This window comes from Pan paniscus, chromosome 18 (genome assembly GCF_029289425.2).
Source record: "Pan paniscus chromosome 18, NHGRI_mPanPan1-v2.0_pri, whole genome shotgun sequence".
Classification (NCBI taxonomy): domain Eukaryota; kingdom Metazoa; phylum Chordata; class Mammalia; order Primates; family Hominidae; genus Pan; species Pan paniscus.
The window spans coordinates 71,446,863-71,463,423 of record NC_073267.2 but is presented as its reverse complement, the minus strand read 5'-3'; the positions used below and the strand labels follow the sequence as shown (position 1 = coordinate 71,463,423).

Genomic DNA, 16,561 nt, shown 5'->3' with positions numbered 1-16,561 from the left:
ACTTCTTCAAGAATCTTGTTATTACTATGTATATTGATAAATGGAATACCTGTTAGTAACTAATATAACCTAGCTTAGAGGCCCTTTTTCTAATCTGTTATAATAGGTAAGGACAACATCCATTCTGTAAGAACTTAATGATTACTACTGCACTGGGCCAGACACCATATTAACCATCATATTTTTGTTTCTTTATCTGCAAGGTGAGAAAAATAATAGTACACATCAGTTAATCTTCTAATTTAAAGAGATTGTGTACATTGCTTCTAGTCAAAGACTCAGTAAGTGGAAGTACAGGAATTGGAATTATTCTTGTCCATTTGTGGAGATCTAGCTGGATCCCAACCAGCATGTGATATTTACTTTTTAGAGTATTAGAAGAAGAATACAGAATTTTGCATTTTGGGTTCTCCCAAAGACAAAATTCACGGGCTTGGACAAATTATATAATATCTTAAGATCCTAAATTTAACAAATAAAATTGTACCCTTAGTGTAATCTCGATGAATTATGGGAAAGTATTAATGTTTGTAGAGTGCTTATTTGTTTGAGCAGGAATACAAAGGAAAGAATACTAACAAGCACATGTTTTTCATTCCTTAGACTCTAATGCAATTCAGTACAGTTAATTTATTTCATCACCTCCCTGATCAATCATAGGAGCTAAGGATGGCAGTCTGAACACATTACCAATTTGCAGCTACAGAAATTGAGGCTCTGGCTACAGAAGCAAGTATCTGAAAAACATGTTCCAGGAGACTTGAGATGGAGCCCTTGGCACTGGTTTTATCTCTGAATGTGTATATTGTTCTTCCAGGGCCCAGATGCTCTGCCTTTTCTAGGGCACCAGGTTGAAGTTACGGTGAATCTCAATGTCTCCCCATGTCTTGAGAGTTTACCATTTTCTCAAAACTGGCTGCCCAAACTTCAACATCAGCACTTTGCCACTAGCCAATCTCCACGTGTGGGAAAACTCATTTCAATCAGTCATGGTATTGATTTATCTGGAATATTTTGAATCACTCTTTTTGTCAAAAAAAACAATGTACCAAAAGCATGTCGTTACCCTTGCCAAAGAATACAAATTTGTGAAATTTAAATTTCAGCATCCCTTTTATTTTTCATCTATCTATTTTATCTTTCTCCATCCGACTAGATGTTAGAACTAGTGTCTAAGCCAATTAACTTCCAAGGGTTGCAAAAGTCTCCAGTTTCTTGCAAGTCTCACATAATCAAAGGAACTTTCTGTATGTGAGCTCAAATACACACCAAAGAAAAATTACTACTGTGTTTTTAGGAGCTCTATTCAAGTCTTGCCTGTACCCTGACCCTCTCATTTTTTTCTTGCCAAAAAAGCCAGTTCCTTTTGGAGTGAAATTATATTGATGCAGTGATCTCGTGTGTGAATATCACTGGCCTCAGCAGCTTTCTTTATGTTCCTGCTTAGCCTAAGATTGGGATTTCCTGGATAACATTTCAAAATTTTAAAGGAGTTTGAGCCACAGAGTTAAAAGTTGTCAACAAATGATGGTCTCAAAGGATTCACTTATTATTTAAATTAATAACAAAACATCAGTTTAAAAACTTCCCATCCAGCTGTGTTATAACAAACATAGTAAACTTGTTTTTTCCTGTAATTTGGTAGGTTTTGTGTTTATTTAGTAAAGGATCCTCTATCATCTGAACTTGTACCTTTTTTGTTTGTTTGTTTTTGTTTGTTGCTGTTGCTTTGGTATTTGCAGCTCATGGCGACTGGCCCTGAGAAGTGGCTGGCATCATCACTAACTGCTGTGTTATCAGGGGTGGTTTTATACTGTTATTACTAGAATATTTACAATTAAAATGCAGGGGTTGGTTTAAAGAGCACCTGCTTAATCAAGGATAGAAAGTCATATTTTGTATATGCCACTAGGTGAATAGCTGACTTGCATATTAATTCTGTCCCTGACTATAGTTCTGTTCATGTGGAGTTTTTTCTCTATAGATGATAATCCTTTGTGGAACTATTCAGTTAAAATTTTAGGAAAGATCTTTCTGTACGGAGTGTTGCTTGGGCACTGCATTAGGCTTTGTGTTTTGTTATTTTTTAAAATATAACTTCTTATGTTTGAGTTTCCCTTTGCCTTTAAAATAATTTTCTATAGATAGGAAAGTGCAGCTCTTCTCTAGAAGAACAAAGGGAAAATAACAGTAATGTCCTGAATATTCTGAGTATTGTAACAATGATACATTTTTGTTAAACAAAAAATTTTATTCTCTAAGAGTAAATATAAATTGGTCACAGCCTGGGTTCCTAATGCTATAAAGTCAGAGAAGCTTGGGCGATTTACCAGCAACATAAATTTGTTAAATTTACTAAGCTAGACTTTCCCTATTTGGGAAGTTATGAAAATGATATTACATACCTCATAAGGCTATTGAGAGAACTAAATGAGGCAATTCATACAAAGTGCCTGAAATGCAGTTAACACTTGGTAAATGCTAGCTGTTAGTACTAGTATTAATATCCAAACAGAAACTATATACGGATGAACGATTTTCAGAGACTGGGTTTTTTTTTTTTACCAATCTAAAACATCATACGATTATAATATGAGTAATGGGGAGATCCATGTTTTTGACATCATATTGTCATGAGAAAAGTATGAGACTATGAAATCAGTCAGACCTGTATTTGAATTTCAGCTCCACTACCTACTGGCTAAGCTTCTGCTTTCTTCCCTACCAAACGGAGGTAAAATTATTATCTCTAACTATTCTTTGATTTGATTTGATTTATTTCATTTTGTTATTATTGTTTTTTGAGACAGAGTCAAACTCTGTCACCCAGGCTGGAGTGCTGTGGTGTGTTCTTGGCTCACTGCAACCTCTGCCTCGCAGGTTCAAGTGATTCTCCTGCCTCAGCCTCCCATGTAGCTGGGATTACAGACACCCGCCAGCACGCCCAGCTAATTTTTTTTGTATTTTTGGTAGAGATGGGAGTTTACCATGTCGGCCAGGCTGGTCTCGAACTCCTGACCTCAAGTGATCCATCCACCTTGACTTCCCAAAGTGCTAGGATTGCAGGTGTGAGCCATGGGCCTGGCCTCTAAGGATTATTTTAAAGACTGAGTGAAGACTCCAAATTGTATGATCCACAGTGAAAACCCAATACATTTTTAGCACTCAATACATTCTCCTGTAAACTTTTTATTATGAATTAGCATCGGAGAGTAGATTAATTCAATGGAGACGCCATCTTCCTCCTGTGTAGCATATTTGTGTTTAACTATTTGGAAGTTGGGAGAGGGAGATGTTTGTTTGAATGCTTAATCTTAAGTCGTGATTCTCATTGCTTTTCCATTATTGTTGCGAATAATCAGTAGGTCAGCCTACTTGGGGTTTGTATCTGAAGAGTCAGTCACAGAAAGAGAAGCTAGAAAAACTACACTAAGATGCTTAGAGAAATTCATAGTATGCCATATCCTGATGCCTCTTCTTGATTCTTTCAAATGTAAATGGTCTCCCCAGGCAAAAGGACTCAGATGTTTTTGAAAGCTGTTTCACAGCCAGTGTCTCACAGACTCCATGATTGAGCTAGAGGATTACCTATTCTGATTCTATAATCTACCTTCATACAGTCTTGGACTCCCTGCCCTCCTCTGCTCTACATAATCACCTCCAGATGCTGTTGCTGTAAGGACTGCTTGGACACATATCTCCAGTTCTTGCTCAGACTTAGTTCTCATAATTTCAGGGATGGCTTAGACAACACTGTCATCAAGCCCCTCAAAGTGCGCATTCTTCCTTTCTTGGCATATTGTAGACCATGTTTCTTTTACAGCCATTTCCTTGTGAAAGGAGAGCCTGAGAAGATAGGGAGTTTCTTATCACCAGGTATATACAATCAGAGATTAATTATCCTAGAAGTTCCCCAGGGAATTCAAAGATCAAAAGAGAAAAAAAAGGAGTGAAGGAATTGCACAGGGTAACTTTAAGATCCAACCTACCCTGAGTCTACTATGCATTTTCTACGTAGTATTCCATTATCATTTAGATCTTCATTTATTAGAATGAGGATAGTCATATTAAGGAATACAGATATTTGGCCAGGTGTGGTAGCTCACGCCTGTAATCCCAGCACTTTGGGAGGCTGAGGCAGGCAGATCACTTGAAGTCAGGAGTTCAAGACCAGCCTGGCCAACATGGTGAAACCCTATCTCTACTAAAAATACAAAAATTAGCCAGGTGTGGGGGCAGGCACCTGTAATCCCAGCTATTCAGGAGGCTGGGGTGACAGAATCACTTGAACCAGGGAGGCGGAGGTTGCAGTGAGTTGAGCTTGTGCCACTGCACTCCAGTCTGGGTGAAAGAGTGAGACTCTGTCTCAAAAAAAAAAAAAAAAAAAAGGAAAGAAAGAAAAAGAAATACAGATATTATGTATGTATATGGAGATTTAAAAATATCCAAATGTTGGGTAATGCAAAGGTTGAGAAAAATCCACTAAAAACATTATTGCTTCAATGTTTTCTTCAGGCCAGGCGTGGTGGCTCATGCCTGTAATCCCAGCATTTTGGGAGGCCGAGGCGGGCAGATCACCTTAGGTCAGGAGTTCGAGACCAGCCTGACCAACATGGAGAAACCCCCGTCTCTACTAAAAATACAAAATTAGCTGGGCATGGTGGCAGGTGCCTGTAATCCCAGCTACTTGGGAGGCTGAGGCAGGAGAATTGCTTGAATCCAGGAGGTGGAGGTTGTGGTGAGCCAAGATCATGCCACTGCACTCCAGCCTGGGCAACAAGAGTGAAACTCCGTCTCAAAAGAAACTCAACCAACTTCTTTTGATGGTTCTGCATTAAAGACCTCAATCAGGATGTTCTGTCCAATAGTGCATTCTGTGAAGATGGAAATGCTCTATATATGTGCTGTCTACTATGCCAGCAATTAGCTACTTGTGGCTAAATACTTGACATGTAGATAGTGAGCCTGAGTAACTGAATATTTAATTTAATTAATATAAATTTTCTTTGACATATGTGGCTAGAGGCCATGATATTAGACAATACAGGTCTAGAATATCTCATGGCTTTCTTAGAGGGCTATTTAACTCCCAAATAATATTTCTGATCATCCTTGCAAAGGGATGTCAGTCTTACCATCTACAGAGGATATAGCAAAGATCATCAAGAGTCTTTACATTTGAAAAAAAAAAACTGACATTCTTGAGGAAAAAAAAAGTTATGGGTGCCTACATTAACACATATCAAGAGTCATTGTAAAGGGAATATATACAGTTGTACTCACTCAGTAATAACCAGGCAGATATTATACCTGGATTTAAAAGGCCCCAAAAAGACCATGCATATATAGAAACTTCATATAAACAGAAATAGCACTATAGGTCAATGACGAAAGGATGGACTATTTGATAAATAGCTCAGGGAAAATTAATTATCTATATGGAAAAAATATTTCTATTTTATACTATACACAAAAAATCAAGTTCATGCCTTAAGTATAAAAAGTATAAGTTTTAGAAGGCATATGAGAGAATATCTTTAGGTTCTTTCTGTAGGGAAGCATTTATTAAGCAACAAACAAATAATATAAACTTTAAAATGAAAATTTTTACTACATTAAATTTCAGAACTTTGGTTTATCAAAAGGCATTATAAAATAAAATAAAAAAGTACAACAAAGAAAAAGCATTTGCTATGTATAGTTGAAAAACGATGTTTATTAGAATGTAGGTGTGATGGTGCATGCCTGTGATCCTAGCTACCTGGAGGATGAGCAGGGAGAATTGCTTGAGCCCAAGAGTTGGAGATGAACCTGGGCACACATAGTGAGACCTTGTCTCTATTAAAAAAAAAAAAAGTAAAAGACAAAAAGAGCAAAAGATGAGGAAAAAGAAACGTGTTTCTCTGTAACATACAAAAAAATACTCAACTCACTAATTATTATGTGTATGGATTAAATGTCTGTGTTCCCCAGATTTCATATATTGATGCCTTACCTTCACTACGATGGTTTTAGAAGTGGGGCGTTTGGGAATTAATTAGGTTTAATGAGGGTGGAGCCCCCATGATAGGGTTAGTGCCCTTATTAAAATAAAGAGTTGGGCATGGTGGCTAACGCCTGTAATCCCAGCACTTTGGGAGGCCGAGGTGGGCGGATCACCAGGTCTAGGAATTCGAGACAAGCCTGGCCAATATGATGACACCCCATCTGTACTAAAAATACAAAAATTAGCTGGGTGTGGTGGGCTCACGCCTGCAGTCCCAGCTACTCAGGAGGCTAAGGCAGAGGAATAGCTTGAACCCAGAAGGCAGAGGTTGCAGTGAGCTGAGATGGTGCCACTGCACTTCAGCCCGGGTGACAGAGTGAGATTCCGTCTCGAAAAAATAAAATAAAATAAAATAAAATAAAATAAAATAAAGAGGAAACACCAGAGCTTTCTCTCCTTGCCATGTGAAGACATAGCAAGAAGGCAGCCATCTGTAAGCCAGAAAGAGACCCCTCAATATGCTGTTATCCTGATCTTGGACTTTCCAGTCCCCAGAACTGTGAGAAATAAATATCTATTGTTTAAGCCATACTTTCTATGGTATTTTGTTATAGAAACCTGAGCAGACTAAGATGACATGCAAATTAAAATTTATAGTTAAGCAGCATTTTACACAGAACAAATTGTAAAAATTAAAAATTGAACAATGTTAAGTGATGATGCTGTATAAAGTGAATTCTTATAACTGATAGGTAGTGTGTGAACTAATTAAATCATTTTATAAAACAATTTGGTATTATCTCGGAAGACAGAAAAATTTAGGCTGTAACTATATCTATCACCTAGTAATTTTCTTCTGAGATAAATGTCCTAGAATGTCGTTCTTAGTCGTGGGAACTAGAATTCAAGTAAAAGGTACAAGTCGCAATTGTTTATAATGTTACAAAAACAAAAAACATAGAAATAACTCAAATTTCCATTGGATAGATTTGTTATTGCCTTGCCATACTTTGGCGAAAATAAATAAACTATAATTATAAGCATCAACAATGGTGAATCTCAAAAAGAGAGTTGAGCCAAAAGCAAGTCACGAAAGTACATATGAGGTTAAACTCTAAAGAAAGAAAAACCATTTTAAATATAGAATTTGGGATTCTGGACACCTTTATTGGTGAAAGACAGGGATGCTGTAGTATGTATATATACAGTATCTTATTCAGGGCTTCAAATTTTAGATTTGTTCTATTTTTATTGGATTAATTTATGAATGCTCTTTTTAGTATTATTTGTATTATTTAGTATTAATCTTTAGCTTACTTTTATATGTTACATGTAGAAACTTTTTCACAATAAAAGTGAATATGCAAAAAGCAGAAGAAACACTATTATGGCAGTATATAAATTCCTTTACAAAAATATGCCTTACCAACTGCAGAGAATCTCTGGGCTCACTTATAAGATAAAGGATATGCTGTTTTATTTTATTTTTCTTTTTAAGACTCAGTGTTCCTGTGTCTGAAATTCTTGTTTCAGTAAATTCATTGATTCATACGTTGTGAAACTTGAGAATTACTTTCAGATAGTTAAAACTGCTAGAATTACTTCTAGAATTAAGAATGGCTTGTGTTTACTGAGTACTGTCTATGGACCTGGCATTTTTTAAAGAGCTTAATACACATTAACTTATCGAGTTAACACATTGTTACCTTTATAACAACTCAAAGAGGGTATTATTATTATTCATCCCTTTACTGCTGGTAAGGAAACTGAAACTCAAGAGAGTTAAAATAACTTGCCTAGCCGGGCGCGGTGGTTCACGCCTGTAATCCCAGCACTATGGGAGGCCGAGGCGGGCGGATCACGAGGTCAGGAGATGGAGACCATCCCGGCTAACACGGTGAAACCCCGTCTCTACTAAAAATACAAAAAATTATCCGGGCGAGGTGGCGGGCTCCTGAAGTCCCAGCTACTCCTGAGACTGAGGCAGGAGAATGGCGTGAACCCGGGAGGCGGAGCTTGCATTGAGCCGAGATCGCGCCACTGCACTCCAGCCTGGGCGACAGAGAGAGACTCTGTCTTAAAAAAAAAAAGAAAATTGCCTAATGTCTCACAGCTAAAGAGTAGAGAATTCTGTTTCTTGCTCAGGGAATGTGAGTTCGAAGGATGTGCTTCAGCAATTACGTTATAATGATCTGCTATATATACATTTCTGAATTTGGTAATTTATTTATTCAACACATATGAAGCACTGACTATGTGCTAATCATTGTTCGTGAAGATGGGGGCACAGTGACAACGACAATACAAATAAAAATAGAATAATGACTTTCTTTCCTGAAATCCAGCATCATGCTCAGATAAAAGGAAGGAGAGAATGAAGTGAGGAAGGGGAGAAAGAATAGGAGGAGGAGAAGAAAAAAAGAAAGGAATTATAAAGAATTCTGTTCTTTTTTCCTTAAAAACCTTAATAACACAGACAAGACCATTTATTTTCTGGTTGCAAATTATTGTATAATCTGAGATTCTTTATTATATTACTGTCCATTTCCTGGATGCAGAGAAAATTCTCCATGCTCCCACATCTGCCAGGAATCCCTTTCTCATTCCTCTTTCTGCCCCAAGCGCACACACACACACACACACACACATTCTTTTCAAGGTTCAGCTCAAAAGATATGTATTTTTTGAAGACTTTTCTGCCTCCCTGGTAACCTCTACAAAAAGTGAAGGGATTACTCTATGTCCTTATTAAGTTTAGAGATATCCAGGGAAACTGACTCTGTGCAATACTCTAGAGACTCTTTCCCTGTATCATTTAATTGATGGTGAGTATAGAAATCCATGTTCAGCTTTAGATTCCTACAGAAAGCAAAATAGAAGCCCGTGGAACTAAGAAATATAAGCCTTCTTGAGAGATATAGATTGAGAAAACCAAGACTGTGTACATTTTATGGTGATAAAAAAATGATTAGACAAGCCTACTTAATAAAGGCAATATTGTGGATAATTATCATATGTTAAAATAGTAATAGTGGACACAGTACAATTGGTTTCTGTATACATTCATTATTAGAACAATTTCTGAATGTCCTTACTTCACTATTTAAGTGATTGAAAATCTGACTGGTTCTGTTGCCAAGAGGAATGAAATAGTAATAGCTAATACTTCATAAGTTGTTTCTATGTGCCAAATAGCTAACACTTTCTAAGTTCTTTCTGAGTGCAAGGCAATCTTCTAGATATATTGGGAAAATTGTTTGATGTAATTTTTGGCATAGGTAACATTTTATCCCTATTTTCTGTATAGATGAGCTGAGCCACCAGAGATTGAAGTAACTTGTTTAAGGTCATGCAACTGGTAAGTTGCAGAACTTGACTTCGAATCCAGATCTTTCCAAATCTGGCGTTTTTTCTTCTTAGACATTTTATATTTGAACGGAGAGTATATCTGCATTTTATATTTATTTTCTGACATTATATTTTAACAAACATTTACAAATTCTTGCTATGCACCAGGTCATATTCTAAGCCAGGAGTTCAGGAGCTGGCAAACTTTTCTGGAAAGTTTTCTAGAAATATCATAGGCTCTGTGGGTCACATAGATCTGTTGCATCTACTCAACTTTTTACATGTACATTATATGTAAATAAAGGAATGTAAATAAGTGGGTGTGTTTGCATTCCAACAAATCTTTATAGTATTTACAAAAAACGCGATTCATCATAACTGACCTGAGGGTTGTAGATGGGGGACCCCAATTTTAAGGGCTTTATAAATACTCCCAGGGCCCTTAAAAGCAAACAAACAACTAAAGAGAGATGTTACTGTGATATGATGATACTATGATGATTTGATGATGATGGATGAATTTTATATATGAAAAAAATGAGGTGATTAGAATTAAAGTAACTTGCCCAAAGTTACACGCTTGGTAAGCAATAGAAGGAAGATATGATGTCAATAGGGCTGTGTTCTTCACCATTCACATTGTGCTGCCTCCATTCTGGCACAGACGTTTTGAATTTAATTTGTAGTCCCATATTTGGAATCCCTGAATTTGTGAGATAATAGAGTTACTCACTGCCTCTCCAGTCCCAGGTTTACCTCCTTGGTTTCCTACATGAAATGCTAAGCCAAAGTACATGTGCTGAGCCCTTCCAAACATATATTTCTGCCCCTGTCTTCCCTGTAGAACCCTGTGTGGGCTTTCCCTCATGTTTCTAGAAGGTTGCTGTGGTACCTTCTTGGGCTCTTCCTTCCACTCCTATTCTTTAGTTCCTACTTTCTGATTGTCTCTGACTGGAGTGGATCAAACTTAGCACATCGTCTGAGTGAAATTCTTATACAGTAGTACTTAAGAAAAGATGAAAGCATGCTTCTCCATGCTAGAGTTTCAACAAGGTGGATTCCAAATGGGGTAAATTGCTCTGTCTTGAAAGCGGAATCAGACAAGAGTCATCTCCATTTGTCCAATAAGTATCGCAGTATCTGGCATAAAATGCATGCTTAATAAATGTTTGGGGAATACATTAATGGTTGAATGTCATGTTTTATTTGATAGTCTTAAAGCATTTCTGAAGTCAGGAGAGTATTCACTGATTAGAACAGTGGCTGACATTATAGAAAAACCTGATGGTATCTTAGAAAAAAAAAAAACCTAAAACAAAATCATACGCATCTTTATCGCCTGTCTTCTGTGTTTGAGTTGGCACAAAGGTTTTTTACCCCCTGTGCCTATTACATTTGGTTGATAGAGGCTGACTGGAAGATATGTTTGTAAGGATGCCTAGGTTAATCCTGGCCCAGTAAGATCAAGAGCCTTGATTAACCAGTGATGTCTGCCCTGTTTGCAAGATGGTAGAATTGAGGCACCCATGCAAAGTATCTGTTGATCTTTATGAAGAATTTATGTTGCTCTGTAAATAAAAGTTTTTTATTTTATTAATCAATGAGAGAAGTTCAATTTAATGACAAACTCTATCTGAAACTGGGCCTTAGTAATGTTCTTCCAGTACACATTTCTTCAATCCACCTGTGTCATGTTATCTGACAGGGGTGAGGACTTTTCCTCCAATCCCAAAAGTCCTGCATGATGTCTCATCTTTAATATTTGAAATGTGCATTGTCAGTAGCCAAAATTTATTGGAGTGCCTACCTTACAGAAGAGACTTTTACTTCTGGCCCGTTGTTTCTGGCTCTGGCTTTGGGCTGAGATTCTTTATTTCTCTCTGCTTTTTTTTTTTTCTTTCTAGAAGCAAATTGCTTTTCAAAAGTTTAAAGAGAAACAAGAGCAGCTTTGGATGGGTTAGAAATGGGAAAAAAAATGGCTCATTTTGTGAATAAATATTTGCCTGCGGTTCTCCACTTTGCAGACTCAAACAGGGATTAAAAGGCAAAGATTGGCAGGAGGGAGGTGAGGAGGCTTTTAGGCAAAAACAGCATGTGTGTTACAGCTGCATACACAGGGAATGCAATTTCCCCTTGTCAAAAGGAAAATCAACTGTAAGTAGCCGTTTGTAGGTGCTGCTAAAGAGGGGTGGTCTAGTGGAAAAAGCATAGGCTTTGTGCCAAAAATATCTGAATTTGGATCACTTACAACATACACGAGCTTGCGCAAGTGGATTAAGGTCTCAGAACGTCAATTTTCTCATATGTGAAGTGGGGACCAATGCATGCAAACTGCCACATTTAGAACCTGACATGCAATAGATGGCCAATAGTCAAACTTGAATCTCTTAAATTTACCATGAAGGAAAAAAAAGAATTTGATAGGATGTGACTCATTACAAGTCAATCAGAATTATTCAATTTCAGGAGACTAGTTTGAAGCAAACATCAAGCATTTTATTTGGATAAATGTGTTTGCTATACAAAAACAAAACCCTACCACTACTATTACCAATATCAGCAACAGCAATGGTGGCAACAGCAACACTGCCACCATCAATGGGTAACTTCCCTCAGCAAGCATAGTCAGGGAGAAAGGTCGTAGCTTTGAATAAATGGACTAAGGAAAATGTGATTTGTGCAGGAAGAGGTTCACATACACACACAAATGCATACCCATAATGAGAACATTGTGTTTCAGCACTGTGAGGCTACTATGCTCCCTAAAATGCTGGTATATCTTTTGAAGTTCTGTAAAGATTTTAATAGCAGAGCAGAAGAAAATGTTGGAGTAGGCAAAGATAGTATGGCTTCCTTGCCAAAAGAGAAAGATATTACAAATCTGTAGATTCTGGACTTAAACTGAGCATGAATGTAGATGAAAAAAGGCTATTTCATGTACTGGGCACATTTCACATAATTCTGTGCTTTCACAACAATGAAAGAAAGCAACACAAACCTAAAAATGGTAAAAATAACAAACTATCATTAAAGCGGATATGTACTGAATGCTTTGTAGTGCTAGGCATGTGATAAGCTCTTTAATAAGCCTAAAGAAGCTGTGTTTCGTGGTTGTGAAGAAATTTTTAAAAATGAAATTAATAAATACAATTTCTCCGTGGTTGCACAGTTTGGACATCGTTTATCCAATATTAGAAGCTAAGAGTTCAGATGTCTTATGGGAATGCTATGGGCAGGCGTGATCTTAAATAATATTCTTCCCTTGACTTACATATAAGGAAACTTATCTTGATTCATTCACTTTACCTCCCCAAATCTCTCATGGGGATTCTAGAAGATCTTTCTCCCGAGGTGTATTGTTCAATTTTAGACTTGAAAAGTGCTTCACTATGGGTATCACATTTGAACTGATTTCAATTGCCCTTAACCTCAGACTCACACTTTTATAGATAATAATTTATCATATTGACAGTTCAGCCATCATATTTTAGCCCACACAAATCATGGGGAGAAATCGTTTCTCTTTCAATTTTGTTGGGAAGAAGTCTTTGAGGTAAATGGTCTTGGAGAAATGTTGAATAATATCTCCTTATTATAGTACTGTTTCCCCTACAATTTGTAAGATTTGTAATACAGGACTTCCTGCCTCCTGTTTTCTTGCATGACTTACTCAGACACTTTTGAGCATTTATTATGCTCCAGACACTGCTTAGAGCTGAAGACTCGAAGTATTCTCTCTGCCTTAAGGAAGTTGGCATTCCAGCATTTCTCAGAAGGTTAACTGCCACATGGCTGGGAAAAGATAGTTGAATTCTATAGAAGTAAAGGGACTTTTCTTAATCCCACAGCAGTAAGAGTTTATTTATTTTTTGACAGATGGTGCCTATATTCCGTGATTGTATGCTCTTCATTACAATTCTGACTTCTTATATTATGCAGTTCAAGAGCCCATTGATTGCATGTGTTATTAGGTATTCTGGAAACTGATATTTATACTGGATGTCTGCATTCCACACTGTTTTCTCAAATGGATTAATGTGCATTTTTTAGTTGTGTTTGTATTGTTTGCTGATGAATTCCCCAATGAAAGTAACAAGTTACCACTAGCATGGATAACAAGGGATTATGCTTAAGAACCATTTAACTGCTCATATTCTTCTAACTTTGATTTGCAATTAGCGTCTCCACCAAAGTCCATTATGCCTTGGTTTTACACTGATGTGTTCTTAGTATAATTATCACCAAATTATTAACTGTCCTTCTTAATACTGTTTCTTTCTGGAATTTTTGGTGGTAGCAAAATAAAATACTTCCAGTTGGCTTAAGCAGAAATAGTGGTAGAATATCAGAAGGCTCATAGAATCAATGAGAAGTCTGTTAAAAACTAGCATAGAGAGCATATTTACATCCTGAAATGGGGACAGCTTGGTAACAACTCTGCCTCTGGTCCCTCCAGTACTCACTCCTCCTGGTGGTCTAGAATTCCCACCCGAACTCATCAGTGGTGGTGGCTTGCCAAGATATCAGAAGGCTCAGAAACTGAACAGTCGAGAAAGAGAGAGGGAGGAAGATCTACCATAAAATCAACCTGGGCTATTCCTAAAATAAATTATGTGCAATTGAAATATAGCTATATGTACTGAAGGGCTATTTTGTATGTGTTACTACAGAAACATTTACAGAATGTTTTTCATTTCTGCTTTGCAAGCTAAGAGTCAGAGAGTTTAAGCAACCTCTCCAAATTTGCACAGCTAATAAAAGCCTGTGTTAAGTTTTGTATGCAGTACAGTTTGCTAGAGCATTTTCTCTGAGGAACTTTCAGTCAAGTCTTAAGCATAGGATTACCAGTGCAGCCTTTAGTAGAAAAGGCGTGTTATTTTTTTCAGGCACTGCAGTAGATTGACTCTTCAGTCAATTATGTTTATGTTAGTTCTTGTCTGCATTTGTTAAAGGAAAACTATAGCTTTTAAAACTCACATTTCAAATTTCTCATTGTCTTTAAAGTCCAGGCATCTGCTGGAGCTCCTTTATCTTACTGTCATGCACTCAGTGGAGCTGGGTAGGCACGTAAACCTTATGGAAATCATAGGACATTGGCTAGATGTTTTTGTCCTTCCACTTACAAGCCTTGTGACCTTGAGGAGTTCAGTTTTGATCAGATCTATCTTTTCTACTATTGTTGAACACTGAACCAATGAACAATTATGTGTGAATTCAGTTATTTATAACCACTATTTACTACAATGAAAATGTTTTTAAAATTTGCAAATATCAAACAAATGATAGATTTTTTTATCAAACTATTGTATTCCTGCTATTTAATCATTTTTAAAATTTACATCCCACTTAGTTTCACCATTGGTGCTCCTTATAACTTACCTACTACGTGGCAGTCCCTGTGCTTAGCCTATGGCATACACTAGACCTCCTAAATGAAATAATCTTTGCCATCATTTGACTGACAGACACATGAAGAGCAGAGTTCTAAATCTGGGTAGTAGGTGGAGCTTGAATTTAACCCCACCATTCTATATCTGACAATAATGATTTCCTCCTTTGGATTTCCAATGTCAAAATCCTGAGCAGCCTTTCTCTCGGCAGGAGGATGCTCACATTTCTCTCTCTCTCTTTCTCTTTTTTTCTTTCTTCCTTTCTTTCTTACAATGTCAGTGGCACTTTCTTCCTAACCCCATAGACCATTACTGAACCTTGATGACTTAAAGGAAGACAAGGAGATTTATGGCTTCTTGAGACTGTCTTCTGCTTTCGTGAGGATAAAATGAAATTCTTTGTACCACACTTCAATACACTTGACATCTTTTATTATTTTCAGGTCATACACATCTTTTTTCCTATAAAGAGAGTCATCCTACAAGCATTCATTCATTACTCTTAAGGTCATGTCAGAAAGAATCATAAACTTATTGTCAACACATTCAGTGTAAAAATACAAAACCTTGCTTTTCTCCCCAAACCTTCCATATGTTCTTATCAGGAAATCAATGTGCTGATGGGGCACTGAGGACTAGGGGACTTGGAGAAATTCTGTGCACTTTGCCATCTGCCCAAGCAGATGGAATTGGGATTGAGAGCTCTCACTCCAATCTCAGATCTGCTGGGTATTACGATCTTGGATGTCATAGCTCCTAGAATTACTGCCCATGAGAACGGTACCACTTAAGACGCTGAAACAAAATATGCAGAGAATACTTCGCTGTGATGCGGTTTCTATATTTTCTATGCTATCTAATTTATTGTTTGTTTTGGAAGTTTCTAAAAAATCTAAGGATATCTACAATTTCCTTTCTTTTGAGTCTGTTTCTAGGCTTCCCAAAGGCTGTGATACCAACAATAACAGTGCCAAATAATGTTCCAAGTGTTTCAAAACATTCAGAACTGGATGTCTTGGATTTCATGGCACTCATTGCATCCCTGCTTACATTAGTGCCTCATTTATGTGAGCCAGCTGCACCCTGCATTGCTAGGCTTAGCAGAATAAACCAGATGCTGTTATATATTCAAACCCCTCTTCCCTAACACAGGTTGGTACCCATTCCCATTTGCATGGTAAGACCAGCATAGTTCAGGATGCCTGTGTTCACTTAATAAAATATTCCACAATCTAACAGATGGCTACTGAAAATCATCATATGCCTTTATCCTTTTCCAAAAGCTTTTTTTTCCTTAGAACATTAAATATATTTTTTCACTTTATTAATGTATTTCTTTATATGTTTCTGCTGTTCATAGCCTTTTGGGTTATTACAGACAAATGTCAGACCCATTTCTAGATGCATTGGTCAAGTTATTACTCTTTCTAGCCTCAGATTATTTATTTCAGAATGGGACTAATCAGACCTACACTATAAAACTCTTGGGGTTGTTCATACATTCAAAAGGTTTATTGTAGGCACAGGGTTAGTGATCACTAGATGATGAGTCTGACGATGCAAACCTGATAGACAAGTCTAAGGGAAGCATGTGAACTAAGGTGCATTTCAATTATTTGAGATGGGAACATGAGGTTACATGTAGTTCTTGGAAAAGTGTTAAGTCAGTGTAGAATGACTGGGTATCAATTTACAAATTGTAAATATTGAGGCAACTTAATCGGTAACTGGAGACTGACCCAGAAGTTGTGGGTCTTTTCTTTAGATCATCCTTCAGGATATGACATCTCTGGTTTATCTATTTTCATGACTTTGTTTTCCTTTTCGGTCCAGGTTT

The 16,561-nt window shown here is 37.1% G+C and overlaps 1 protein-coding gene across 4 annotated transcripts in view; it reads left to right on the top strand.

Moving 5' to 3' along the window:
• The window catches only part of CDH8 (cadherin 8), a 390,315-nt gene that overhangs the window by 48,826 nt on the left and 324,928 nt on the right, over positions 1–16,561 (top strand). The gene's annotated exons all lie outside the window — the stretch shown is intronic.